The sequence below is a fragment of the Halichoerus grypus genome, chromosome 4 (assembly GCF_964656455.1).
Source record: "Halichoerus grypus chromosome 4, mHalGry1.hap1.1, whole genome shotgun sequence".
In the NCBI taxonomy this organism is placed as follows: Eukaryota; Metazoa; Chordata; class Mammalia; order Carnivora; family Phocidae; genus Halichoerus; species Halichoerus grypus.
Window position 1 is genome coordinate 148,723,552 of NC_135715.1, and position 27,732 is coordinate 148,751,283.

At 34.3% G+C, this 27,732-nt stretch overlaps 1 long non-coding RNA gene across 2 annotated transcripts in view; it reads left to right on the forward strand.

Annotated features, from left to right (window-relative positions):
* LOC118553054 (uncharacterized) overlaps positions 1-27,732 on the forward strand; it is a 62,738-nt gene that overhangs the window by 34,896 nt on the left and 110 nt on the right. Inside the window, exon 4 of one of the 2 annotated variants that reach the window (XR_013446780.1) lies at positions 4,612-4,746. The exons of the other annotated variant lie outside the window; for it this stretch is intronic. This is a non-coding gene — a long non-coding RNA (uncharacterized LOC118553054). Of the gene's footprint in view, positions 1-4,611; positions 4,747-27,732 lie in introns of those variants that run through there. 2 annotated transcript variants of the gene reach the window in all.

Below are 27,732 nucleotides of genomic sequence, written 5' to 3' on the forward strand. Positions count from 1 at the left end.
AATCTCACACTTCCCCGTTAACCCTAAGCAATGAGCACATCGGAAGGAAGGTACAAGTGTTTTACATACCTCTATTAAAAATGGAAAGCATTAGGAATAGCTTGGCAAAGTCAGTCAGCATAACAGGATTTTGAGTATTTCTGGGAAAGATGAAGTATGTCAGTCTCATCTGCACTAGCATAAGATTAAGGAGATCATTCAGTCTGCACCACCAGAGTTTAGAGGTAAAAAGCGTGGGGTTCTGAGCATGCCTAGAACTGAATCCTGTTCCACTAGTTGCTGTGTGCCCTTAGGCAAATAAGTTAACTTCTCCATGATTTAGTTTCCCCATCTATATAATGGGGTTATTACTAGGGCTTCTTCATAAGGTTGTTGTGATGATTTAAATATTTACGTCAAATGCTTACAAGAGTACCTGACACATAGGAAATATTAAATAACTGCTTTTTTGACATTAAAAAAAAAAAGAACTGGGGCGCCTGGGTGGCTCAGTCGTTAAGCGTCTGCCTTCGGCTCAGGTCATGATCCCAGGGTCCTGGGATCGAGCCCCGCATTGGGCTCCCTGCTCCGCGGGAAGCCTGCTTCTCCCTCTCCCACTCCCCCTGCTTGTGTTCCCTCTCTCGCTGCCTCTCTCTCTGTCAAATAAATAAATAAAATCTTTAAAGAAAAAAAAAAAAGAACTTAGGCAGTTAAATATCTTCACTGATTACACTGAACATCCCAACAATGATTTCATGGACCAATTAAAAACATAATTTATGATAATTATGGAACAATTTGAGAGTAGGCTGTGACATGTTTGTCATTGAGTTTCACACCAAAAAAAAAAGTTCTATTTCTTAAGCCTAAATACCCAGTCTTCCCAGTGTAGTGTCCAAAAGGACTGTTAATATTATAGGTTGAAAATACATTATGAGGGGTGCCTGGGTGGCTCTGTTGTTAAGCGTCTGCCTTCGGCTCAGGTCATGATCTTAGGGTCCTGCGATCAAGCCCCGCATCAGGCTCCCTGCTCTGCGGGAAGCCTGCTTCTCCCTCTTCCACTCCCCCTGCTTGTGTTCCCTCTCTCGATGTCTCTCTCTCTCTGTCAAATGAATAAAAAAAATAAATAAAATCTTAAAAAAAAAAAGAAAATACATTATGAATTATGTAGAGCTAAGCATATTACTAATTACATATTACTACATAATATGTAATAATTTTAATCCATTACTAATATTACTAATACGCAGTTTACTCTAAGTAGTTGTTCCTTGGATTACATATCAGTGTAACATGTGATCTAAATATACATTTGAACTTGAGAAGAATCAAACTCATATATAAGATAAAAAGTTTAGCTTTCCAACTAAGCAGATTTGGTTTTGTAAGAGTGGTGTATAAAACACTGCCTTAAATGAACTATGAGAATTTTTAATTATAGAGAAATCTGATCTTCTACAAATATTTTTTTAAAGGGAAAAAAAATACTGAGGAATAGAACATTTTTCCTTAAACTCTGTTTTTTTAAAACCTCCAAGGCAGCAGTAGAATTACTTATTGGCTCCAAGATATGATTATATACAATTACATGATTTGTACCTGTTCAGCCCTTATTAATCATTTCTGTGGAGTTGACATTTTGTTACCAATCCATTAGATTTAGCCCAGGCTGAACTCTCCACTATTCTTTTTTGTGCAGATTTAAAAGGACAGGCATAAAATTCCATCCGAGTCTATTCATGAGACAACACTGACCAAATATAGACCAGTTCCTCACAGTTATCCTGGAAAGGATTGTGTCAAAATTTCTTCCTGATCTCCTGATGCTAAAAAATAAGAGAGAAATAGCAGTGTACTTTTTTTTAGAGTGGGGAACCAAAAAAATTGGGTATATATTAAACTCCCAATTATCATTTTATATGATCCAAATGTTGGATTGTAAAAGCATAGCTTACCCATTATTTTCACATTAAACACATATTCAATCAATCAATCAGTAATATGCGCCACAGGGAGTTGGTTAAATATTATCTCAAACCTGAAGATTAAATCTTCAGATCTGGAATTGTTGACATCCTGAAAACATTTCCTGAAGTTAATAGTGATACTGATATTGGTAGAGATAGCACAACATAAATTAAAATACAAATTTTATTATATCTGAAGAAAATCTCGTTTTTAATCTCCCTACCAAAAAGATTTCAAGATATTTTTCTTCACAGGACATACGTTATTTTCAAAAAATTTTACAAGTTTTAACACATTCTGAAACAGAGACATCAAACAACTCCACATAGCATTAACCTTGTGATACTGGCTAGGGGAAGCTAATTCAATTACAGGAATGAGCAAGGAACCTAAATGAATGAAGAAGACAGTTGTTTGGGAAAACAAGACGATTCCTTCCCTTTGAGCAAAGCAGCAGCTTCTCAACTCCAAATAATTGCTGTGTGGCGTTGTTGAAATGTTGGAATGTGGAATGTAGGTAAATCTTCACTTTTTCACAGGAAACTGGAAGCCCATAATTTCCCTGATTTTAATGTTGGCTACAATTCTAAAGAATTTTAATTATGATACAGGACAAACAAAACATCTCTGCAGGCCAAATTAAGGCAGCTGGCCACCAGTTGGTGAGTCCACACCAACACTCATATTTTCCTGCCTCTGCAGGTTTGCTCATAACATTCCCTCAGCTGAGAATGCACTTTCCACTTAGATTTCTGCATGTAAATCTCCCAGCTAAATGTCTACCTTCTGCATGAGCTCTAGCTTCTGTTTTTTGTTTTTTTTGGTTTTTTAAGATTTTATTTATTTGAAAGAACATGAGCGGGGGGTAAGAGGGTGGGGGGAAGGGGCAGAGGAAGAGGGAGATGCAGGCTCCCCGCAGAGCAGGGAACCCAACATGGTGCTTGGTCCCAGGACCCCAGCATCATGCCCTGAGCCAAATGCACACGCTTAACCAACTGGGCCACCCAGGTGCCCTTCCTGTCTGTTTAAGGACGGAAATAATGTCTTCTCCCTCAGTGTTTGTCAAACACTTCCTCAGTACTTATCTACCACTCATACCACATATCTTGAAAATAATTGTCTCATATCTGTGCCGGATTCTAAAACCATTAACCATAAAAGGATGAATGATTTCTTATAAAATTTAATATCTACATTCATTTAGATATTTAGATATTTTACATAATAGAGTTTAAGTACACAGTGAAATGAATAAATTCTAGCATTAGTGTCTTTGAAGTAAGCTAATGTAGAGTAGTGGTTGTCAGATGGAAACAAAAATTTCTAACATTTTAAAATAACTGCATAATATTAAAGATTTATACTTTAACTGCTTCTGAATTCATTGGGATAGGTGTTGAGGCAATGGGGAGTATGTGGCCATACCCAAATGGATATTTAGGCTTAAACCATTTTAACAGCTGACAGTAGCAATTGTAAAAATAATCCTTTAAATTAATGCAATGAAATATGTTTAGTGCCCAGAAGGATCAAAAAGCAATATTTTTCTAAAATTAATATTTGAAATAACAGAATTATCTTATGATTTAATATGATACAGCTTTATCAAACTAGATAATTTGTATTTGAATAGCAATCTAAGATGGCTCATTACCTTCCCTTGAATTATTTCAGATTGACCTTCAGTTAGACAATGACATTGATTCTGTTCTTGAGCTCTGAGTTATGGAAAAACCTTTATTGAACACACATCCCAGTTCTATCCTTTCCCATTGTGCTAATATTTCAAACCTAACAGAACAAAGCAATCAAGGTGCAAGAATAGGTACTAAAATCCCCCGTAAAGAGGAGATATAGAGCATACTTTTCAAGAATACTTTAATAATTACAAATATATGAAATAAGACTAACAGCAACATACTAAATTTAGTAACCTACATGTGGAGTTCATTTATGGAAGCAAGTATCTCCAAGAACTTACAGACAATAAAACCTTGACAAGCTCTAAATATTAATTCAGGAAGCTCTTAAAAATAGCCATTTCAGGCCAAGTCTTAGACCAGACATGGCAAAAAAAAATCTAATGTTAAGAACAATATTTCTTTATATAATACATTACCTACTTCACAAAATATTTTTTATGTGTTATCTGTTTTCAGAAATACAACTCTGCCAGGGAGAAAAAGGTAAAATCTGATGTCCATTTTAGAATGAGAAACCAATGATTAGAAAAATTAGGTGATTTGCAGAGTTTTAACTACTAGCAAGTGATGGAGGCAAAGCTGGACCCCAGTTCTCCTAATAACATCCCTAGGGTTCTTTCCACTCCATCCTCTAGCTTGTCACAGATTTGGAGTACAATCATAGAGCATATTAGTATACTTTTGTGGCGAGAGGGGGGATTCGTTTTTCTTTTTTTAATTTAATTTAGATAGAATTTTGCTAAAATTACCAAAGGTAAAGTGAAGTTTATTTCTGCATCAAAGGACCTGGATGGAGCATTTGTTAGTACTTTCTTGGCATCTATTCAACACTTCCCCAATAGCTCCAGATTTTTATATGATAAAGGTGTGCTTCTAGGGAAACTAAATCTGCTCAGCTCCATTTTTAGAGCAAGTGTCCTGAGTTAAGGCAATCAAGTGTTTGTTTTTTTCCTGTTTCTAGTGATTGGTTCAGTTGAGGCATCTGACCTAAGCTGCTTCAATCAGACTGAGACCAAAAGATTTTCTGTGAATGGTGGACAAATTAACTCTGCCATCCTGAATATACTGAAGAAAACTGAAACCCTGGAAGGCTGGGATCACCAGGTAGGGGAAATTACAGAGATAGAAACCGAGCCCTTAGTGATACCGAGTCTTGCATGACCTACTTCACTTACATGAATCAGTAAATTGTTTAGGCAAGTTCAAATCAGGCTTTTAGTTATTGGTTACTGAAAACATCCTAATTATTGATGAATTCATTAGTTCTGAACCCAAAGTAGTTCCAGTCATTTTCAGTAATCTATTCTTACATTTAAAAGAAACTGCTCTCGGACATATGATCAAATTCCCCATACTACGGACGGTGAGTAGTACATTATGACCATTACTGGCTTTTATTGTATACAGATTCTTAAACAAGGCTTGACTTCTTGAAGTGAAGTAATGTGACTGGCTATCAGGAATCTTTGTAGAAGGAATCTTTGTTTACTTCTTAATTTATACTTAGTCTTTAAGACTCTGCTTATCTTAGGGGTCTACTCTATTATCTCCTCAGTGAATCCACATAATTATTAGTGAGCCCTAAAAATGGATGAACTATAAATTTTGAACTCTGTGAAACATTGTGGGACAAAATAAATTGAGAAAATCTGTACATTTTCAAGAATAGATCCTTCTAGCCCTGAAATTTGCTTTTCTAATACCGTATATCTGAAATAAAGCTTTTCTATATTTATTGCATACAATAATTCTCACTAATAGATTTTGTGTAAAATAATGATTGGTTCTTAAATGACAAGATATAATAAATTCCTTGAGTATTATTTCTTTTTTCATTTTTTAAGTCTTCCCCTCATATTTTGCACAGTGCATTGCTTAATAGATACTGAATAAGAGTTTCTCAGTGAATCACCTAATGTTCTTAATGGACATCAATCTCATTCTTATAGAATAAGCAAAGCAAGATTTTTGAGAAATAATATGTGATTAGAAAATATTTTGTGATATTGATTCATGATATATCAATGAGTACTTATCATTTTCCATAACATGTAAGTCTATTAACATCAGTAATAAACATAATAGCAACAACTTATTGGGGACTTATGATGAGCCAGGCACTGTTTTACCTATATTAACAGTTCATTTAACACTTATAATTATGCTATAAAACACATTACTATTTGGTCCATTTCATAGATAAGGAAACTAAATGTCTTAAGTTTCTATATAGAACTATTTAAGATTCTTGACAAGGGGTTACATAACTAGTGAGTGACCACGCCAAGATTCAAACCCTGACAGTCTAACAAATGCCATAAAATCTGGGAACATACACCATTGGCATCCTACAGGAAGTATAGAGGGTTCCCAAAAAAGGGATGTGGAATTCAGGCTTAAATAAGCACCTGTATCCTGAAACCAATATTACACTGTATGTTAACTAACTAGAATTTAAATAAAAATTTGAAGAAAAAAAAAGTGCCTGTAAAATTCATCCTGTACTGTACTGTCTGCCTCCTCTCCATGTCTATTCTCCATTAATTCCTTTAGTCCAACAGCACTTGCCTCTCTTGGCACCCCCTTCCCCCCAAAAAATGTGTCTATATCATCTGTAGTTTTGCATGTTTCTGGTTTATAACCTACCTTTTGTGTCCACATTTGTGGGTTTTTTTCCTCTTTCTGGGTCAGCACAAATAACATGGATTGTTTTGTAACCTAATATACTTGAAAACCCTGGTAGTCTGGCACTCCCATCCTCCTGCTTTGTTACTCTGGTTCTTTCACAAGGAATTTTGTTAAAAGTAACACCACCAGTCACCCGAGTGGCCTCCACATTCCAAACTACAGGACTCTGGGTTAGCTCCAGTTTTCAGGGCTCTTGGTTTATAGGGTTTGAAATTTACCTTGTGGGTATTAACTATTTGGAAACATCCCAGAGTGTGATAATTTAAGATAGCTCTTCTCTCCCTTTCCAGAGCTAATCAGAGTCCTTGGAATAAGGAAAGTGGAGATGATGATAGGGAAAATGCTTATTACTTGAAAGGAATATGAAATATGAAACATATGAAATATGTTTAATGCCCAGAAGGATCAAAAAGCAATAGTCCTGAGCAAGTGTCCTGAATTAAGGCTATCAGGTTTTGTTTTTTTTTTCCTGTTTCTAGTGATTGGTTCAGTTGAGACATCTGACCTAAGCTGCTTCAATCAGACTGAGACCAAAAGATTTTCTGTGAATGGTGGACAAATTAACTCTTTCTTCCATCCTGAATATACTGAAGAAAACTGGAAACCCTGGAAGGCTGAGATCACCAAGTAGGGGAAGTGCAGAATAGTCTGACCATCTTGGGGTAATCTGAAACATCGGTAGGAGAAGGATAGTTCATAGCTTTGCCCAGTTTGTCACAGGACTTTCTAGAGTTCCCCAGTATTTTTAATTGAGGACTTGGAATGCAGAGAGTTTGCAACAAAAGTATATCTCAAGTCTGGTCTTAACTAACAAACAGATCCCAGCTATAAACCATGAGTACCAGCCCCCTCCCCAGAGGACTGGAGCTACAGTGCATTTGTTATAGCAGCAATTTGAAAGTGAACAGAAAACTTTAAGTTATAACAGTCTACCTTTTTAAAAATTCAATATAATTATGCTTTGTTACAATTTCTACAAATAGATTTTTACTGAATTGTTTCAGGAATGTTCTCACTGACTATAATTGTATGGCTGTGTTGCAATGTTATTCAGCTACTTGGCTTCAAATTCTGGAATGACTGAACAGGAAAACAAATGACCTAAGTGAGTGCAGAATTTAGTTTGTTTGGGTGATAATCAGGGCCTTAGAGTTTTATGGCCGTTGGAATTCCCTTGTCAATATATTCATCTGAGAGCTGTGCTTTTCACATCTGGAAAGTATATGATCGTGAGTGTGTCTTTAAAAGGACAAACTCTATTAAGATTACCATTAACATGACTATCAACTTTTAAAATGATTGATGTTTAGTTAATGCCTCATTGCTATATCTCAGAACTTCTAAAAATATAACATGACTAGAGCCTTAATACTAGACTATAGTTTCATGGGTATGGCCATGTGGAATGATAATCAGAGTCGGTCAAAAAATGATCTATTATTGTACTAAGTAAAATACATCCATGGAGCCAACTTGGCAAACTAGCAAGCAAAAATAAATAAATAACTGAGACAAACTTTTGGTTTAAAAACATCAGAAAGGAATTTTATTTGCTCAAATGTTTCCTTTGAATTTATAATTGCTGTTATTAACACATTTTTTTAAAGTCAAGAATTTTTTTCCTTCCTACATAATTTCACCCACACTTCTTTGATTATACGCTCTAAGATAATAATCATAGTTGCCAGTAGAGGCTTAGGAATTTTATAAACATCAATCAATGTCACAGCTAGAAGTAGATGAATCAAAGAATACAGCCATAAATTCTGAAAATGCCTTCCCTATGACACTAGTCAGTCATTACATTAAGAATCATTTTAGATTAAGAGTAAAATGCACTGCATCTTTATCAGGGCAGAAAGGGTTATATTATTATCTGGGGTAAAAAAAGATGAGGAAAGGAAGGACAAAGATCCTCTAATATGTCATTTGAAAAGAGATTTAGTTATAACCCTTACTCATCTTCTTCACCCTCAGGCCAAACCAGCCAGCTCTTGGGCTCTAGAAATTCTGGTGAGGTGAAATACAAATACAGAGGGAAGGGTCTTTGTGCCTGTAGATTAGAAGCAAGGGTAGTGATTTGCTCTGTAATCTGCTGATCTCAGGTCTCACCTTAATTCCCACATGTTCTAATGCATGGGGTAAAGTGGAGGATAGGCGTGTCTGGGTTCATCCCCTCTTGAAGAAGGATTATTTAGTGCAGGACCCATAGGACATGGAAAAGTAGCCAAACAAATTTTGAAGTAGCTATTTCAAAAGATACAGTCCATAGAGGGTTCCAGGGAGGACAGTATACTTTCAAAATTATTTGTCCCTCCCACTCCAAGTCAGAAACTGTAGAAACATTGCTAAGTTGTATCCTTGACTCACAACAGAAATGGAGCAAGCAACTGAGCTCTCTGTAGTGGTTAAAGTATGTTATTAAAGTTTCCTACACCTAGAGCTGAAGCACTGTGGCTGGAGAACATAGATGTCTCTTCTTCAAAACTGCAAACATACTGTAGTTCCTGGCAGTCTTACTTGTGGAGTCTAGATTACCTTAAATGTCCCACATCATCTCCTTTATATCTTGGAATCTATGCAGGTCAGGGTTAACTCCTACTAACTGCCTTGAAAGGAAAACTCATGAAGAGAACTGATAGGCTATCTCTAGAATAGTCTCTCAAAAATATATTAGTTTTAAAACTTCCAGTAGTTGATTCAAGAAAGCAAGCCAGTGTCTCACTACAGGGCACTGTTTACCTAGCTCACACAAATGACTGGTTTACAAACTCATAGCTCAGTGTAGGCTTTCATAGTCGACCGGATCTTATGTAAAATATTCTTCATATCATCTTTGCCTAAAACAGAGGTTGTCCTGGAGACACCATCATCTTCTACCGGCCGTAGTTGAAATATGTGAAGTCTCTTGATAAAACTAACAAATTCTTCTCACACATCTGTCTTTCTAACAAGGCAAGTTTATGTCACATGGTGTAAATCATCTAGAAGCAGTCAACTCAGACAGAGATTTAGACAGTATACAGTATATTTCTGTTACCTGGGCACTGATTCCTCTTTTACTTTGGAGGAGACAGCATTCTTTAGTAAATTAACTGAAGAACTCAAATTTACCTATAGTAAATTTGATAGTGTTGAATTAGATACTTCCACATGACACAATTCCCAAATGTATCCATGTTTCCCTAAATTTCATCTTGCTTAAACCTTTGTGAAATAAAGTTTAAATATCAGGAAGAAAAGAAAATATTATGAAACTGAATATGGGGATTTAAAAATAATCGTTAGAATTTTTGTAAGCAATTCAAAATAATTAAAACAAATTCTATCGTAACAGATTTCAAAGAGAGTCTTTGGATTCAGTTTCCAGGACCAGCATTCTGTTTGGAAAGCCTCTAGCTTACAATGAAAACTGCTGCATTTTGTGATTAGATGAAATATTTTACTCAAATTGATAGTTTTTGGAATATCTCTCTGAAAGTGTTGTAGTTCTGGGATTCCTGTATTGCATCTACTATAAAATGCATAATCTCCTTAGACTGAAAAAGCCAAATCAGGCAATTCTTGCCATTATAATTGTTTTTTTTTTTTAATCTTTTCCTGAAAAGCAAATTCAGTTGTCCTAAACTATTTATTCTAGAAACATTTAAGATAATCTCAAAATGTACTCTAATTTCTTTTCATGAAAATAAGACCTTATCCCCCTAGGTTATAAATATTTTTACATGTTGAATATCACCTTAATATCATATTAGGCTTCTTTCTCAAAAAAATGAGTCACTCGATTTAATATTTTTCATAAGAAGCATGCAGATTTTAGACATGGTTATGCCACTACTCTGTCTAACCTCTCTCTCTCATCAAGAAAATAGCTCAAATTAGAATAAGCTCTTCACTATGCTCATTGATCTTGCCTTGATTCTACAAATAGATTCTGTGTTCTAGCATGTACAGTCTTAAAATAGATCCTGTGCTATTAAGGCATCAACAAAGCCTGTATCATATGACTTTAAGACCCAAACTCAGAAGGTTCTGGCAGATAAAATCCCCTTATTAAATGCCGTAGTGCATGAATAACCACCCTTGCTTTTATAATATCTGAATAATTTACAAACTATTTTAGATTAATACCCTATATCAAGTAGACAAAGCTAGTGTCCATTTGTATGTTGGTGGTTTGATTTGTTATAAAAAACCAAGACTCAGTATAAAAAGCAAATTAAACAGTTGGCTAATTATTAGCAGAAAGAACAATTTAGTGTGAATGAAATGAAAATTAAATCGTAAGTTTTGAAAGAATTTATCAAAGTTTAAATCCCTCTGAAAGATGAACTAATGCTATCATTTTGGGATATTTTGCTGTAATTCATCCTAAAATGTTCACTAGGATATACTCCTTACCAAAAAAAGGGGAAGCCGGGGGAGAGGATTTCAAATATTTGTGGGTGTTTATGAACAACAAGGTGATAAAATAGTAATGGCATATCTTAAAAAAAAATTATGTCAAAACCAGCTCTTCCACTTTTTATGTTGCAATACACTGAAAACCTGCCCAAGGAACTTGGCAATGAAAATGCACTCTTAATTTTAAAAATAAAAATGGCCCTTCCCACAAGTTCTGCTATAATTCAATTCTCTTTGGAAGTAAGATGGTCTTTTACCACGTAGTTTTCATTCTTTGTAATTACTTTTACCTAATCTGTATTATCAATATAACCTATTTTTTGAAGAAATTTATTTTGCTTCTTTTAAACATTAGTAACCCTCCAGTTCTTGTGGTACTGGATTGTCACTTTTTAATTTTTATTTTTTTTTATGTATTTGTAAGTACATTGGCATGTATTTATTTATTTAGTTTCATGTTGTTTATTGAAAGACTATAACCTGCCCAGGACTATGCTGTGGAGAGACAAGAGCATGCTTAAAAAGCTTTCCCTACCCTATTTGTGAATTGTGGCACCCAGGACTCCCCTGACTTGAGCTCCCAGACCACATACCTTCTGCACCCCAAGGGGTTTCCTGCAGTCTCTTATTCCTCGGATGCACATGCTTTCTCCTCAGTTGTGGGGCAGTCCAGGTTTAGTCTGAGGGGAAAAAAAACCAATAGACTTGCCAGGTTGCCATTTTGTCAGCTCCTGTCATTTATATAATTTAGTACTGTGAGTCACTTTAAATCCATTTTGAAATTAGTCATGGTCTAATTGTGTTTTCTTACAAATGATGAAAATTACAGTCAATGTCTTTTCCCAGTCCCTTCCTATTATACCGTTTTTGGATCCCTGTGGGTAATGTCAGCCATCATCTCCATCCTCCTACAATCCATCCATACCTAAACAAGAGCAGCATCTCTGACTCTTCAGCACATAAGCTGACTGTGTGCTAAAAACAACTACATTCCCCTTTATGATACCTGACCCTTTTGCTCACAGTAAAATTCCTGCTTCAGCTTCAGGTCAACTATAAGTCAAAGGACCATAATGATAACATTAAATTATGGCGAAAGTAAAATAGATTCCTTTCCAGGCTAAAATGAGAAGGAAGGAGAAGAAGACTTATTATATATAAATCACAGCAATAATTAGAACTTATCTTATTTAGCTGTTTCCCCAGGTACTGTCATAATATGAAAATGCCCTAATTTTGGTAAAATTTGGAATTTTAAGGTTATTTATATTGCATAGTTAATATGATTTAAGTTATCGTTTTGGTTGAATTATGCTCTCAAAACTTCTCTATTGGATTTATATTTATAAACAGCAGCTGTGTTAATTCCTAATGAGCTCACTTATTAGGTGGAATTAAACAGTTTCTCATTTGCTTATAGCTTGTAGTAAAAGAGCCACAGATTATTGAGCTAACTTTTGAAAAACATATGTGTTAAGATTGCTCTCCAACATATCTTTTAAAATTAATTATATTTATAGTAATCATCTTAAATTCAATCTAAAATAATTTGTCACACTTTTAAAATATGTAAACATTTCCAATGACATTTAGAATACATTATATCTAAGAAAAGCCCCCAAAAAGTAAAATCTTTTCATGCATAATGTTTTATCAATACATCCCAAGTTTCTGTATTGGTGTTTCTTTTTACCCACTGCAGTCTTTCTGGTGATCAGTTATACACTCTGTATATGGAGAAATTTTAATATTTAGTCATTGTTTTACTCTGCAAACATATATTGAATTCTAACCATATGCTATGAAATATGCTAATCACAAAGAATACTGAGACATTTGGAAGAAAGGAAATGCATTTGAGCATATGTATAAAGTAGGAATTATGAAAGTATTATAAATTATATTTTGAGCCTCTTTATTATATTTAATAAATCATGTTGTTAGATTCATTATATATTTGAAAGTATTATTTTTATACCACAATACTATGTAAGGTTTTGTAAAATACTCCAAATGGGAAATATGATATGCAGAACGATATAACAAATATCTATGTAACCATTGCTCAGCTTTAGCATAATTTAATGTTTTCACATCTTTGCTTCATTTTTTTTTAAAGTGAAGCATTACAGATAGATTGAAGCTCTCTGCACAACTCTCTTAGATTCTCTCTCCTCCTTCTTTCCACAGAAGAATTCACTAACTTGAATTTCTGTTTCATTATTGCAATTCATGATTTTATACTTTTAATACATAGGGATTCTAAAACAATACTTGGCATTAATTTACATATTTTTTATACTTCCATGAATGGCATTCAACTTTATGTATCTTTACATAATTCTTTTCCCATATCAATATTATGCATTTGAGATTTATCTACATCAAATTAATTCTAATAATTTCCAAATGAAAGCAGTGATTTGTGAGAAATATTTTGTGTTTCCCTATTAGTGTGTGGGAAGCATTTCTCTAGAGGTTATTCTTGGAAGTGGAATTGCTTGGTAGGGTATAAGGTAAGTTTAGTCTGTAACCTTTCCAGAGCAGTGGTACCAATTTATTCTCTGTCAACATTGTATAAAAGTTTATGTTTCTTTCCATCCTTGCCAACTGTTGTATTTTCAGACTTTATATTTCTTGCCAAACTGATGAGCATGAAGCAGTAAGTTGTTGTTTTGATTAGTGGAGAAATGGATTCCTTTTCATAGGTTTATCAGCTTCTTGACTTTCCTCTCATGCATATATTTTCTGTTCATATTCACAGACCAGTTTTCTACAGGCTGTCAAGTTTTCTTTTTGCATTTTAAATACAAAAGATCTAAAAACAAAGGTGTCCTTTGATAACCAGCTAAAGCACCATAATAATTTATAGAAGCTTCTAAAGTCCTTATGGTTGTCATAAGAACTAAATCAGCTAAAGTATATAAAGCATTTATCAAGCCTGGCACGTGATATGCACACAATGACATTCACCACTACCATCATCATCAATCATTATCATCATCTTCGTTATATTATTATTATTATATATCAAATTACCATATATATGTGTATCTATTTCCAAACTCCATACTTAACCACCAATTCTCTTTGGTTATTAGATAACTGGTATCTATTTTCTATTCCTTTAATTATGTATTTTTGTATGATTTTGTTTTACATGTGTGGTTTGTAAGAAGCATATTATAGGATTTAGTTTTTTCAAATCCACTTATTTCTAACTTTATACGTGTGTGAAACACAGTTATACTCAAGTGATTACTGATATATGTAGCTTAATTATCTTAACCTTATTTTATAATTTGTTTATCACCCTCTTCTTTTAACTATTTTTTCTACTTTCTTGTCTACTATTGAACTGATAATAGTTTTCTATATTTTCCTTTTCCCCTGTGATATTTGGAAGCCATTCTTTCTATAGTTGCTTTTATGTTTTTGACATACATTCTTAACTATAAATTTTTCTGTCAAGGCCTAAAGTAATCATTATTTTTATTCTCCTCCCGAACACTGCAAGTTCAGCATGCTTTAATTACTCATCATGTGGCTCTTCAATCTTGATATTTTTGTCTGTAGTTTCATGTATATTTTGATTAACATATAAAAAAGGTAGTTCGATTTTTCAGTGGAAATAAATTGTATTTTGTTTTCTTTCCCACCCTCACTCTACATTTCTTTTTGCATAGTGAGTATTTTTTCCTAGTTGTCTCTAATTATCCGTGGGGCACTGTAGTTCTCAACCAGGTCTAATGATTATGCTTTATGGGTTCCTGCCCTGTCTGCCCCATGGGGATATTAGAGGTATTGTGGATTCAGTCTTCAGGGTGGCGCTTGGCTCAAGTTATGGACTCAGGACTGAATGCTCCCTTCCCAATCTATCACACTAGCCAACCGAATCCCAGGCAGAAAATAAAATGACTAGCATGTTGGGGCTCCTGGCTTGCTCAGTCAGTAGAGCATGCGAGGGATTGTGGGTTCGAGCCCCATGTTGGGTATAGAGATTACTTAAAAATAAAATCTTAAACAAAAACAAATGACTAGCATGTTTTTGCAGCCTTATTTTATAAGTAGGATACTGCTGGCTACCTTATACCTAAGCTACAAAGCAGTGTGCCTGGTTTTGATCACTACCAATTCTCTTGTTTTGTTAAATATTTTAATACCCGTTATCCCAAAGGGGCTAAACCATGGATATACTTCTGCTGGCTTCCAGACCCAAGCCCTTCAGCCTCACTTACTCCTTTGCGTTTCTGGTTCTATTACTGGCTCACAGAGATACCTAGCTTGTTTTTGAGGCTGGTATGTCTTTTAGATTGTGTTCAGGTTTTATTTATCTGTCTTTGCTTTTGGGTGTGCAACAGAGAATAAGCATCAAACCAAGAACATCCTGTGCCATTGTTAGCATAAGTCTTGAACTGGTTCTTCTAAATCTAGATATGCTTAAAATCCAAATTTCATATTGAGGAAAAGAACTATGACTTATACTTTATTTTACACAGTCATTCATGAAACCATGGGGTTAAGCACAGTTAATGATGAGGATGATTCAAAATAAATGACCAATAACTATTGATTCATTAACTGAATGGATGTTATCAAGGTTGTTACTTTTTGTGAGGGAGCAGTCTCTATATTATCGGAAGTATATTAATGAAATTTTATGACGGCTATGAGTATGCATTTATATAAAGGCAAAAATAATTCCTCTTTTTTTCTATATCAAATTTTTTTAAAAAAAATCACACAGTTTGGAAAATAGAATACTTGCCTTGTATTAACTTATCATAGATACATAGTTGCTCAACAATCCCAGTATATTAGAAGATGTAGCAATGGTTAGATGAAAAAGGAAAAAAAGAGTCTATGCTGTTCTAGTTAAAATTATAATTACTACTTTGATTATGTAACAAGACTTAATTTTAGGTAAGGTCACATATTTATGTTTATTTTTTCTTATTTCCAAAATCAGATATAAAATTTTCTAAACTCCTCCTGTTGTCCACTGACCAATTTAAATTTATTCAACTTCCTTTAAATATAGACTTACTTTCATTACTTGTTTGAGGCAACAAGTCTACTACTTGTTAATAATGGGCTGTTTTATCACTTTTTTTTGTATTTCTGTGTAATTTCTATGCTATTAACCATGTCCATTTCCCACTATTACATTATATACTTAGCAGCAATTATCTCAGATGATTTATAGAAAGGTACTGCTGCTGAATTCAGAAGTTATTAAAATAATACTTTACATGTTTCACCCCTTGTTCAGAACACTTTAACATGCATTAGCTCATTGAATTCTCACAACAACAATATGAGAAAAGCAGTCTAAGCATTCTCCCTGCACTTTATAAATCAAATACAGTGACCTCTGATAATTATCTGCCTACCCACCCATAACAACAATGGAAAATAACATCCAGGTAATTTGGTTCAAAACTGTTTTCCTTCAGACATTGCAAAAATATTGAAGTAGAAGACAAATGATAACAGACAGTAAGATATGACTCTAAATTACAATGAAGATCATGAATTACTTGGGTTTTTTTTTCAGATTTTAATTTTAATGAGACTTTCAGTACATAGATAACCATTCTTTCTTTCCCTGTGTAATGCTTTCTGGCCCAGTGAATTCTAGGCCAGAGGTTGTCCAAGAAATGTGCACTTTTCCAATGGCACCTCTTGGTAGGAGTCTTCCAAGGACTCAGGCCTGAACTGTTCTCAGCAAGAGTTCAGTATTTAAAAAAAGGGGGAGGGTTCCAGTAATGAAAAATTGTAAATGTTAGAAAACTAGAAAAATAATTGTATTACTTGTAGAGAAAGGGTATATGTAGTTCTCTACTGAGAACATTGGAACTTAACTTTCAGGCAAGAAAATAGATGGGTTTTCCAAATGTTTTTTGATAGGGAAAAGTTACATTAAAAGAAAAAGATTTATTCACTTGAATTTGTTTAGCAGTAGTAAAGACATTGGTCAGATTGTATATTACATAAGTGATCCTACACATACAGATATATTATATTATAGTATTAGACTTTGTGTAAAATAAAAATGGATACACCTTTGAAATCTAGGATGAATATATACATGTATAAATATAGGTATTCTTCATCATACTGAAAAAAAGTATCACATATATGTCATACATACATTTTCAGAGTGGATGATACTTGGAAAAAAAAATTGGGAGGCCAAACCAACTAGCCCCTGCTCATGTTAATGATTGTATAAGAAAGGCAAGGAGCAGGATAAATTTGAAAATTTATCATACAGTACAAAGGTTTTTCAGTACGTCTTTCATAATATTATCAATTATTTCATACTAATTTATGTAATGCAGATTTTAAAAATAATTACCTTTCCATATATTTTGAGGCAATATAAAATGAGTTAAATAACTGCATATGAATAATTTCTAGCTAAAATGATTCAGATTGACTGTATTTTCATAAGCTCCCTTTCCTAATTTTCTTTATGGACTCATACGTAATGTTGAAGGTCATATATTTATCTCTTAGTCTTTATTGTTTTCCATTTGCATTATTATGGCAATTAAATGAAAAATGTGTCAGGGAATGAGATGTATTAAGTACAGGATGCCTGAGGATATAATATTAAACACAGATTCTGCTATTACTATCAAAATGAATATTAAAATAACAGTGCTACTTTGAGGGTAATGCTTCTTTGGAGAATATTTTCTAATAAGCTCACCATAAAATGACAGATAATTCTACTGACCTCATAAGTTTTCTGTCGAAGAGAGCTAATAAGCTGTTGAAAACTCTGTTCAGATACAAAATTCTTCGAGACTATATTATAATCAAGACTGTTGTCAAAAACTACCAAACATGAATATGATTTCTTGACAAAATTAAATCTAGCAATGAGAAAAATAGACAATCTAATTACACATTATTTAGTTTTTCAAATAATGACCTTGCTTACTTGATAATAAATGCTCCGCTCACATTCCCTCTAAGAGGCTGGGCATACATAGATTTAATGTCAGAGTCTGGGTCAACAAAAAAAACTGCAGTAATTATCATTATTTCACCATCATCACCGTTGAAACACTGAAAAATTAAGCATTAAAAATAGTAGACATTTAGAATACCAGAAAGTTCTGTGACTGAAAATGTTCCACTGGCCTTAAAAAAAATGTAATTAGCATGTCTCATGCTTACCTCAAGAGCCTTGTCATCATCTTATTTTGTTCATTAAGCTGCAGAATAAGAATGAGAAGATCATTAATCAAATTGGTATCATGTACATATATATATATAAATGACAAATGGATGTGCAGGGGAATTCTGAATGGATGTGCAGGTAAGATTTAGATGACAAATGTGGAGAAAGCCCTAAAGCAATATTGAAAGTTTTAGAGCTTTAAAAATTCAAAGGATGACCTTTAAAAAGATACTCCCCATATGGTTTTTAGAAGCCATAAATAAACATTAAAATCTAATCATATTAGTACTCATAAAGCTATAGGTATCAGACATGATTATCTTAATCAAGATACAGGTAGAAAGTTCATGCAACCTGTTATATAAACAACATCATCATGCCCTAAATTTATGACATTTCCATTTTCTTCAAAATTTTTATTTTAGATAATCATGACCCTGAATTTAAAATATTTTTATTTCAATTCTTCTGAATATCTGCATCTTGTGAAATCTATCATCCATACCTTTTTACTACCTTTAACAGCCTGGGACAACCACCATGTCCTTTGGTCAGCTATACGCAAGCACACTGTCAGTGGTGTAGCTGGTCTTTAGCCAGCTCTAGAATTTTGCCTGGCCTTCATCTTACTGAAATCCACTACCAGTGACACCTTGTTTTATTTTGATTTGTTTTTCACATTACACGCTTGAATGTGCTTTTGGTTTGTGGAGCTTACTTTACTTGGGAAACCTAAGCTAACATCACAGCTACAGTAAAATGTATTCTCACTACATTTTTTGTTGTTGTTGTTATGTTAGTCACCATACAGTACGTCATTTGTTTTTGATGTAGTGTTCCATGATTCACTGTTTGCGTGTAACACCCAGTGCTCCATGCAGAACGTGCCCTCCTTAATACCCATCACCGGGCTAACCCATCCCCCCACCCCCTCCCCTCTAAAACCTTCAGTTTGTTTCTCAGAGTCCATAGTCTCTCCCATGGTTTGTCTCCCCCTCTGATTTCCCCTCCTTCATTTTTCCCTTCCTCCTCCTAATGTCCTCCATGCTATTCTTTCTCACTACGTTTTCATCATCATGCTCTATATTACCTCCAAAATGTGTGCTTTTCCACTGCCAACCACTTCCAAAAACTAGATTCTACATCTGTTATTCAAAATAATGAGTATCATCTTAGTTTGGGTATGTTGCTCCTATGAATAATCTGTTCTACACATCTTCACTAGATGATGAGCTTCTTGAGGGCAAGGACTGAGTTGTTCATCTTGGTGTTCCCAGAAATGATTATAATAGTAAATGTATGTTGATAAAGAAGTACAGAAACAAATGTGTAAATGAGTGAATAAATAAATTAGCATATGAAAGAATTCAGGTTTTTCTTTATACTTTTCTGATGCATTCTTAATGACACTATACTTTTACCTCAACTATAGCCACAGGCTTCTATAATGAATATCTTGTTCTTTATTTCTCCCTTTTCAATATATTACATCCTCTACTGTCTTACTTATACTATTTCATCTGCCTGATCATTTCACCCTTTTGTTTGAAATTCTCAATGAGTCCCAAATGACATAATCAATGACAAAATCCAAAAAGAAACAGACACCACTCAACTTCTCTCTTGTATAATAAGAATACATGTTACCTGGAATGGGATAAACCATTCTCTCTCTCTTTCATGATGTCACTAGCTCTCCCATGGGTCTACTGTCCTCTCTGAACTCTTTCTCTGTCCATCAGATTCCTGAGCCCATTTTTATTTTCTAGCCATAGCCATCATGGCCCCTTCAGATTCTTCTCCAGATCATGACAGTTGAGCTTTAATCTCTACCACTCACTGGACTGTTTTTCTTAACTCAAACTCACTGGCTCAGCTTGATCATTCACACAAAATATTTTAATATTTGCACAGAATATTTGCTCCCTGAAATCATGGAAGGGAGGCAGCATCTTGTGATTAAGAAATATGACCTGTAAAGCCCACCTTAGCAGAGCTGTGGGCAGAGCAAGTGATCTGAGAATAAAATGTGGAATGAAAAGCGCTAGTGCTGGATTCAGTCGACATGGCTAGCTGTTACAAGCTGTCTGTCCTTGGGCAAGTTTCTTAATCTTTTGTTACCTTAATTTCTTCATTTGTATACTGGTAATTCTAATGAGATCAACATGGAATGTGAGGGTGATCTGGCTGCAATATCTGCCCCCCTCCATTGATTGCCAGGGTTGATTCACCTGATGTGGATGGCTGGGTGGATGTCCCCTTCTTCCCTCACGGCTCTGTGTGCGTCCCTCTAGAACATGTGCACTCGGTGGGAGAGGACGGCCTTCCCTGATAGGAGAGGATGGTTCTTGGGTCAAGTGTACATGAGAAGCTGCACTCCTCTGCTAGAACCTCTAAACAAGTTTTCTAATAGGACCAACCTCATAGGATTAGTATAAGCATTAAATGACCATACACATAGAGCATAGAATCATACCAACCCATAATATGCACTATAAAGTGTTAAAGGGTCAATTATTTTCTAATCCCATCAAGGCTTAGGTTAAATAAAACCTCCAATCCAGACTTACCTGCAGACCCCACTCACTACCATTCCTGGGACAACTAAAGCACAGCTATTATTTCTTTTCCTCTGGGATTGTCTTCCCTCTATTATATTACCAGTTCAGGCTTTCTCTCTCATCCATGTTCTTTGCTCCTCCTACCTGGGGAGAACACCTATCAAATATTTGTTTAATTTAATTCTATTCAAGTGGAAATCCCCACTTTGAATTATGAATTTTTGGCAAGTACAGTACTTTCACTATTTGCAGGAGATATGTTTAATATTGAAGAATATGATTAGATCTTTTGCAATCCTTTTTTTCCCCAACTTGAAAATTGCTGATCTGAAAATAGAAACCTCATCTGGTCGTTAGCCTCTCTCTGTTAAGAGCTCAAATGCTCTCCCTTATTTATTAGATGAAGATAGAGTTAACGTGTACAACTAATCCTGGCAAATTCTGATATTCCAGCTCATCAGGCTCCCATTATGAATAACTATCTTATAGAAGACTTGCAGTTGTTTAAACTAGATGACTAATTGGAATAAAATGTCTAACATACTAGTTAAAAAGATCAATTACTTGAACATAGTTAAAGAAGAATACTAACTCTAATGTAGTTGTTGAAGTTGTATAAATGCTCATTAAACTTTATATGTAATGGTATTCAAGTCTCTTATCTCAGGAAATATTTGTTTATAACAAATACTTAGTTTCCAATGCCATCCATCTTTTATTTTTTTAAGTTTTTATTTAAATTCAAGCTAGTTAAATACAGTATAATATTAGTTTCAGGTATAACCATCCATCTTTTAAAAGGAGGAAATAAAATGGTCAAGATATATTAAAAATAAAAATTGCAAGCTGTCCTAATGGTTAAAAATATTCTTTATTGCATAACTAATCCTAGTAGTGGTCAACATGTAGATTCTGACCACTCCTTCTTTTAGGATACTTAATATATTTTTAGTACTTCTTGAAAAAAAAAACCTCTTATTTAGAGAACCAAATATTGTCAAGGTGTTTCATTGTCCACACACCCCCTAAACTTTTTTATCCCTCACAGGTATAGAATCCAAACTCATCTTCACATCCAATGAAAGACTCCATTGGTTGATTTTTAAAAATGATTTCTTATATGACAAAATAAGAATTATTTGAATAAAATCATGAAAGACTGAGTAATAGTGGCCCATAGGAGAGAAACCTCCCATCTGGTACAGGATATCAATTATTTAAAAGTGAAAATGTCATTATCAGTTAATCTAAAATAAACAGACAACACACCCTGACTCCAGTTAACCTAAACAGGAAAGTGAGAATGGCATAGGGAAACTGAGACAATTGACAGCAAGCCTGGAATACAAGGCCAGAGCAGGAGCCAAGTCACAGATGATGCAGGATTTGACCATTTTCCAGATGGATGCCCACTGCTGCCACTGTCACTAAGACCATCGGAACTCTACCAACACACAGCCGGACCCTCACTGCCCCCCAGCACACTCTCTAGTCTGCCACTGCTGTCTCTGACTGGCCCTACTTCAAACGATTCTCAATGGAAGTATATTCACCCTGGATTTCTACGTATTACAGGTTGTGTTTCACTTGTTAAAAGTAAATATTTTACTATACTGAGTGAGTCACAAATCATTCCTGTAAACAATTGTGATTTTTCGGTAACAGAGTTAACAAATACCATTCAGTGTGTGTGTGTGTGTGTGTGTGTGTGTGTGTGTGTGTGTGTGTGTGTGTTTATGTGTGTAGTTTGGGGATTTTTTTCTTTTTAATATTTTCCCAACTCTCATAATCCATAGCTAGCTGGAGAACCTAAAGATGATCTGGAGGGGAAAAAAACACAATAATATTTCACTGGAATTTGTATCTCAATAGCAAACACAGTCACAATAATTCAGTAAAGAAGACAGTCAATAGTCATATATGTAAAAACTTATCAGTCAATAATGGCCAACAGAACTGGGGAAGAGACAGCTTTTAAAATATGTGAATCATCTTTATATCAATATATATCTATTTATATAGATATATAAATTAGGCATAAAGAACAGTTACATTTGATATACACAAAGGCTTAAAAAGGAAACAATGAGTTTAATTTTAGAGCAGTGATTTTGGAATAAAAAGGTAATTGTATCAATAAGACACACATTCTGTGTTATTTTTTCTAGGGAAGATGAAGAATTTTGGTTAATATCTCCTTATGTGATCAGGGGGAAACATGTCAGCCAATAGTCTGTAGCTGGAAGATCATCTCATAACAGCAAAACAGACTGGACCACATAAATGTGGAACTGGCAGTCCTGCTCTCCATCACAGCGTCCCTCCTGTTGAACTCAGCTCTTAAATATACAAGCAGTGGTGTGCTGCTAAAATATTCAACAATTAAGTTTTCTAAGTGCAGTTCCAGTGCGAGTGTTGGTTGGTATAGGTGTAACAAAGGTGTATACCGAAATTTCAGTTGTTTGTCAATAATGTTAATGACTATTTTGCTTAATTAGGCCAATAATGTTTGAATACTGAAGAATATCTCCTCCATTTTTTATTTTCTATTTACATTGTGAAATCTACAGAATCCACACCCTCTTAAGTTGACACTTCATTATTAGCATTTTAACCCATTACATGTAAATTGAGAATTTATTCAGTTTATAACTTATCAAGATATTTCTACTGGATGTATATATCTAGTTTATACATGTGTTAAGATGGTGATTCCGTTTTTACTTCATCTTTCACCAAATAAATTTAAAGAAGATTAATGAATACAGTAATATTATATAGTACTTTATATGTTTATATACAAATACAAAATATTTTCTAATAACTGGTTGACTTGATACTTTGTTAAAATTTGCTTTATTAAGTAGTAAGAAACAAATATAAAATAAGTCACTAAAGTGTGATTCTGGATCTCTTTCTGGCCAGGGTTCCTTTGAGAATGTAATGACCATGTAAATATACATACAACATTTTGAATTAAATAGTTGAGGATGCAATAATCCCAATATTTTAGAAGTGCACATACACATATATATGCACTCAATTTCCATCTGATGCAAGCTTTTATTTATTTTGCTGAAAAACAAAGACATGCTAAATTCCTTTTCCGTAGCCCAAATGGATTTGTACTTTAAATGAATAAAAAGCACAATGTAAATAACTAATACAATTTAAAACTTCCAATCTTTTCCCAGAAAATTAAACCAAAGTGTCTAATCAGTCCAATGTGTTTAAGTGGACAAAACCTGATTTAATTATGTGGTTTCTTTCTTTTTAAAGTGTGACTTGGTACACGATGTGACTCATTAAAAGTTGTGATATACCCTGCCAATAAAATCTAACAGATTGCACATTAAAACTGGATAATTAAGTTAATATACAAGACATAAACTCACACATTTCATTTTGAACTTCTAATCAGACACCAAAGGTAAGACAAATATTTGAAGCCAAATGCTTCAAATCAGCATACACATGATATGTTTAAAAAGGCAGACTTACTTCATTATTTTAGCACATGTAACACTGTTAAATGCTAAATCACAGAGGAAATGTAGATTCTGACCACTTGTAAAAGAAGGCATCCGTACTGAATGCCTTGCAAAAGAAGGCATCCGTACTGAAGCAAGAGTCACGTTCTTAGCATTGTTCAAAAACATAAAATCATGCCTAGAAACCAGGATGACAGCATATAAAAATAATGCAAATGTGTTTCCTATTCCTTAGGCTACAATCTAAAATAGTGACAAAAATATAGAAAGCTATTGTAATGGATATATGTCTGGATTTTTAACCACCAATATTTGAACATTCTTCCAAATTGGGAGGAATATGTTTTGAATTCCAAAACAGAAAGCCAAGGAGTCACATAGTGTCTCTATTTAACCCCGTGCAACTGAAGTTATACTCAATTATATACAACGTATGCTCAGGTAATTGGTGCTTATACTAGGAGTCTTAGTGGTAAGGTGAAGATTTGGGCAAAGTCTAGAAACAATTCAGTGGAGTCAGGGAGAGTCCACTTGCCAGATCCTCCTGTGGCTGTCCGATTATTCTGACCAAACATGTATTGGGTTATGATGGTAGCTGTGTCTTCTGCTGTCCTATCCCTTGGTATCTGCCAGTATCCCAGTTCTGATTTTCCAGATGTGTTGTTGTTTCTAAAAATTACTCCTTTTTCATTTGAGACTTAATTTAAAGTTGCTTAAAACTGAACAGTCTTACTGATACATATTTACAGGATAAGGACAGTAAAAATATGTGGCCATCATATGAAAGAGAACAATAAAAGTACATTATATCAAAATAAAGTATAACACATTTTAAGAATAAATGGTAAATATAAATAAATGGGAAAAGATGGGAGAAATAGCCTTATAAAAAGTTCTTGCCCATAATAAAGTAAGCAAAATTATTAACTCCTTTATGATCAATCCAGAAAGATGTTTTGAAGTAAGTGAAATCATGTTAGACACTATTTAAGGGGAAAGGGAAAGGAGAGAAAGTCAGAAACTTTGGTAGTCTTTAAAGGAAAATAATTCTAGGTATGTGACATTACTTTAAGAGAAGGAAAAAAAAAATCAAAGATGGGAATGAAAAAATGACATTAGGCTTCCTGGGAAGAAGTTCAGAAAATTGTTTGGACTTTTAAAAAGAAAGAAAAGGAGAGGAATGCTTATTTAGTAGAAGGGTTTGATGTATAGAATAAGGACCTAGATCAAGCATCTATAGTGAAATAGAGAGACAGAAATAAACTTCCTGAAGCTAGGAGTGGGTGTGGTATGTTCAAAATAACCTGCACTAGAACACCTGTGGCAGTAGAAACAAAGGTAGATTGCTAGGGCAGACGCTCCGGGGGTGAGACAAGTATTATAAGAATCTTTTGTGAAATGACCATTTCAGAAATTGTTCTAGAAGAAATGACATCCAGGACAGTGCTGAGGATGACAGAGGTAGGAGGTATACGGGAACTAAATGAAGAAGCAGCAGGATATTACAAAGTATATGACAATCAAAAGGGAGTCACACTGAAAATCACTTTATGTCCTCACCTGAGCTATCAGCAAAATGATACCTTTTTATCCAGTTAGTCAGATGTTATACGAGTAGGAAAAAGTCAGGAAAAAATGTGAGGGGAATTGATCTTCATCTTGTGTAGTTGAAGTTGACAACAGATCACCCAATCAAATTCGTAGTGCAAACAGATGCTCTAGGAAACTGGACCCAAAACATGAGTGTGAGGTAGAAGAAGTAGGATAAAATTTATCACTAAATCAGGAGACTTGAATTTTATGGATATGATGAGCTGTGGTCACTCAGGCTTCAAGCTATACCCCATTTTCTGGCTGCTACATTGGGCATAGTCTTTCTTCTCGTATAGAAGTAAGGGAGAAAACAATGATCACAAAGTTGAAATCAGAAGAATAAGACTCATTAGGCTGACCACTGGATGCATAAAGATGTTCTTATTATTAAAATCTGTTAACTGTAGATCAATCTGAAAGCTACGAAAGTAATTACTTCCTTTTGCTTTTGGTGATATAACTCTGTCAAGTCAAAACAATATTTTGTTTTTAAGCATTAAATTTAATATATAAAATCCCTGACAAAAAGTTCACTGTGTCCCCTGATTGAAAATTTTATCTTAATATTTTAGTACACAAATGTCACCTTGAATAATACTCCCAAAAGCATCTATTATTTTCAGTGATCAAAATTTTAACCAAGTTATAGCAAAAAGGGGAAAGAATTTCATTCTGTAATACTAAGAAGCCCTCACTCTTAGTTAAAATAGATAAGCTGATAATAAGGTGAGGGTACCATCTTCAAAGTGTAAGATGGAAATCTCTAAAAGAAAATGTGCACCTTTTCACCTGAATTTTTTTGTGTGTAATTGAATGTGAAAATCCACCTTTGGAAGCATAGAAGCAAATATCCAGGAAAATGCCAGAGTAGTGTGAATGGACCTAAAAGAGAGATGTTTTATATTGATAGGTCAGGGAAGTTTTCCTCCCAAAATATTGCAATAAACTGTGTCCTAAAGATTAATTAGAATCAGGCCAACTAAACAGTGGCCAAAAGAACATTCAAGATAAACCAAACGATGTGTATAAACACTTCAGAGAAAGAGCTGGAGGCCAACTGGGAATTTAGAGGGCACTAGAATGTAATGAATAAAGAGGAAAAGTGGCTTCAGATAAGTAGTTACCGGTAAAGCCTGATAGAACATGTAAAGGATATGAATTATATGCTGACTGAAATAAGAAGGGGGTTATAAAGTTGAGGTTATCTATGGAAAATGGTAGAGGAGAGTGAAAATGGAAGCAGGGAAACCAGGAAACATATTGCTATTCCAAGAGAAAGCGGGGCAACTTGGACTGGGTAGTAGAAGTAAAGAATAAGAGAAGAGAATGGATTAAAGTAGAAGGATTTACTGAGGGATTTCAAGTCAGACAGAGTTCAGAAGGGGGAAGAAAGTGGAGGACAATACCAAGATTTCTGGCCTGAGCAACGAAGTGGAGTAGGGGTGGTAGCAGTAAATGGATATCAAAAATTCAGTATTGAATGTGGATAATCAGAGATGTTTGTAGGTTATGCGTGTGATAATGTAAGTAAACAGCTGGATATACAAGACCGAAAATGACGAAATATCTTCACTAGAGAAATGAATTTGAAAGCAAACATATGAAAGGCTTTGAGGGCTTATCAGAATGGATAAAGGTGAAAAGTAAAATGCAAAGATAAGTATGCCTAGGATTGAGCCCCAGCGTCTAGAAGAGGATTAAGAAAGGTCAGACGGGTAAGAGGAAAACCAGGAGAATGTGCTAACTCTTTTCATAAACAAATCGAATGTTTCTAGAATAGATTCTTAGGTCACAAGGAAAATCTCAATAAGTAATAAAATTTAGAACATGTTTTTAGTAAACTGATATAAAAAATATAAATTAATACCAAAACCTCAAAAATATGATCCAAAAAGAAAAAAAATTGATAAATTGGACTTTTATTCAAATTAAGAAGTTCTATATGTAAAAACCATTGTTAAGGAAAAAAACATTGATTGGGGGTAGATATTTGCAAAACACATTCACATGTGTTAGGATGCAAAGCAACAGAAACTCATCCGTTGCTGGTTGGAATGCAAAATAGTACAACCCCTTTCAGAGACAGTTTGGGTGTTTCTTGCAAACCCAGACATAATTTTATCATACTATTCAGCAATTGTGCTTCTAGG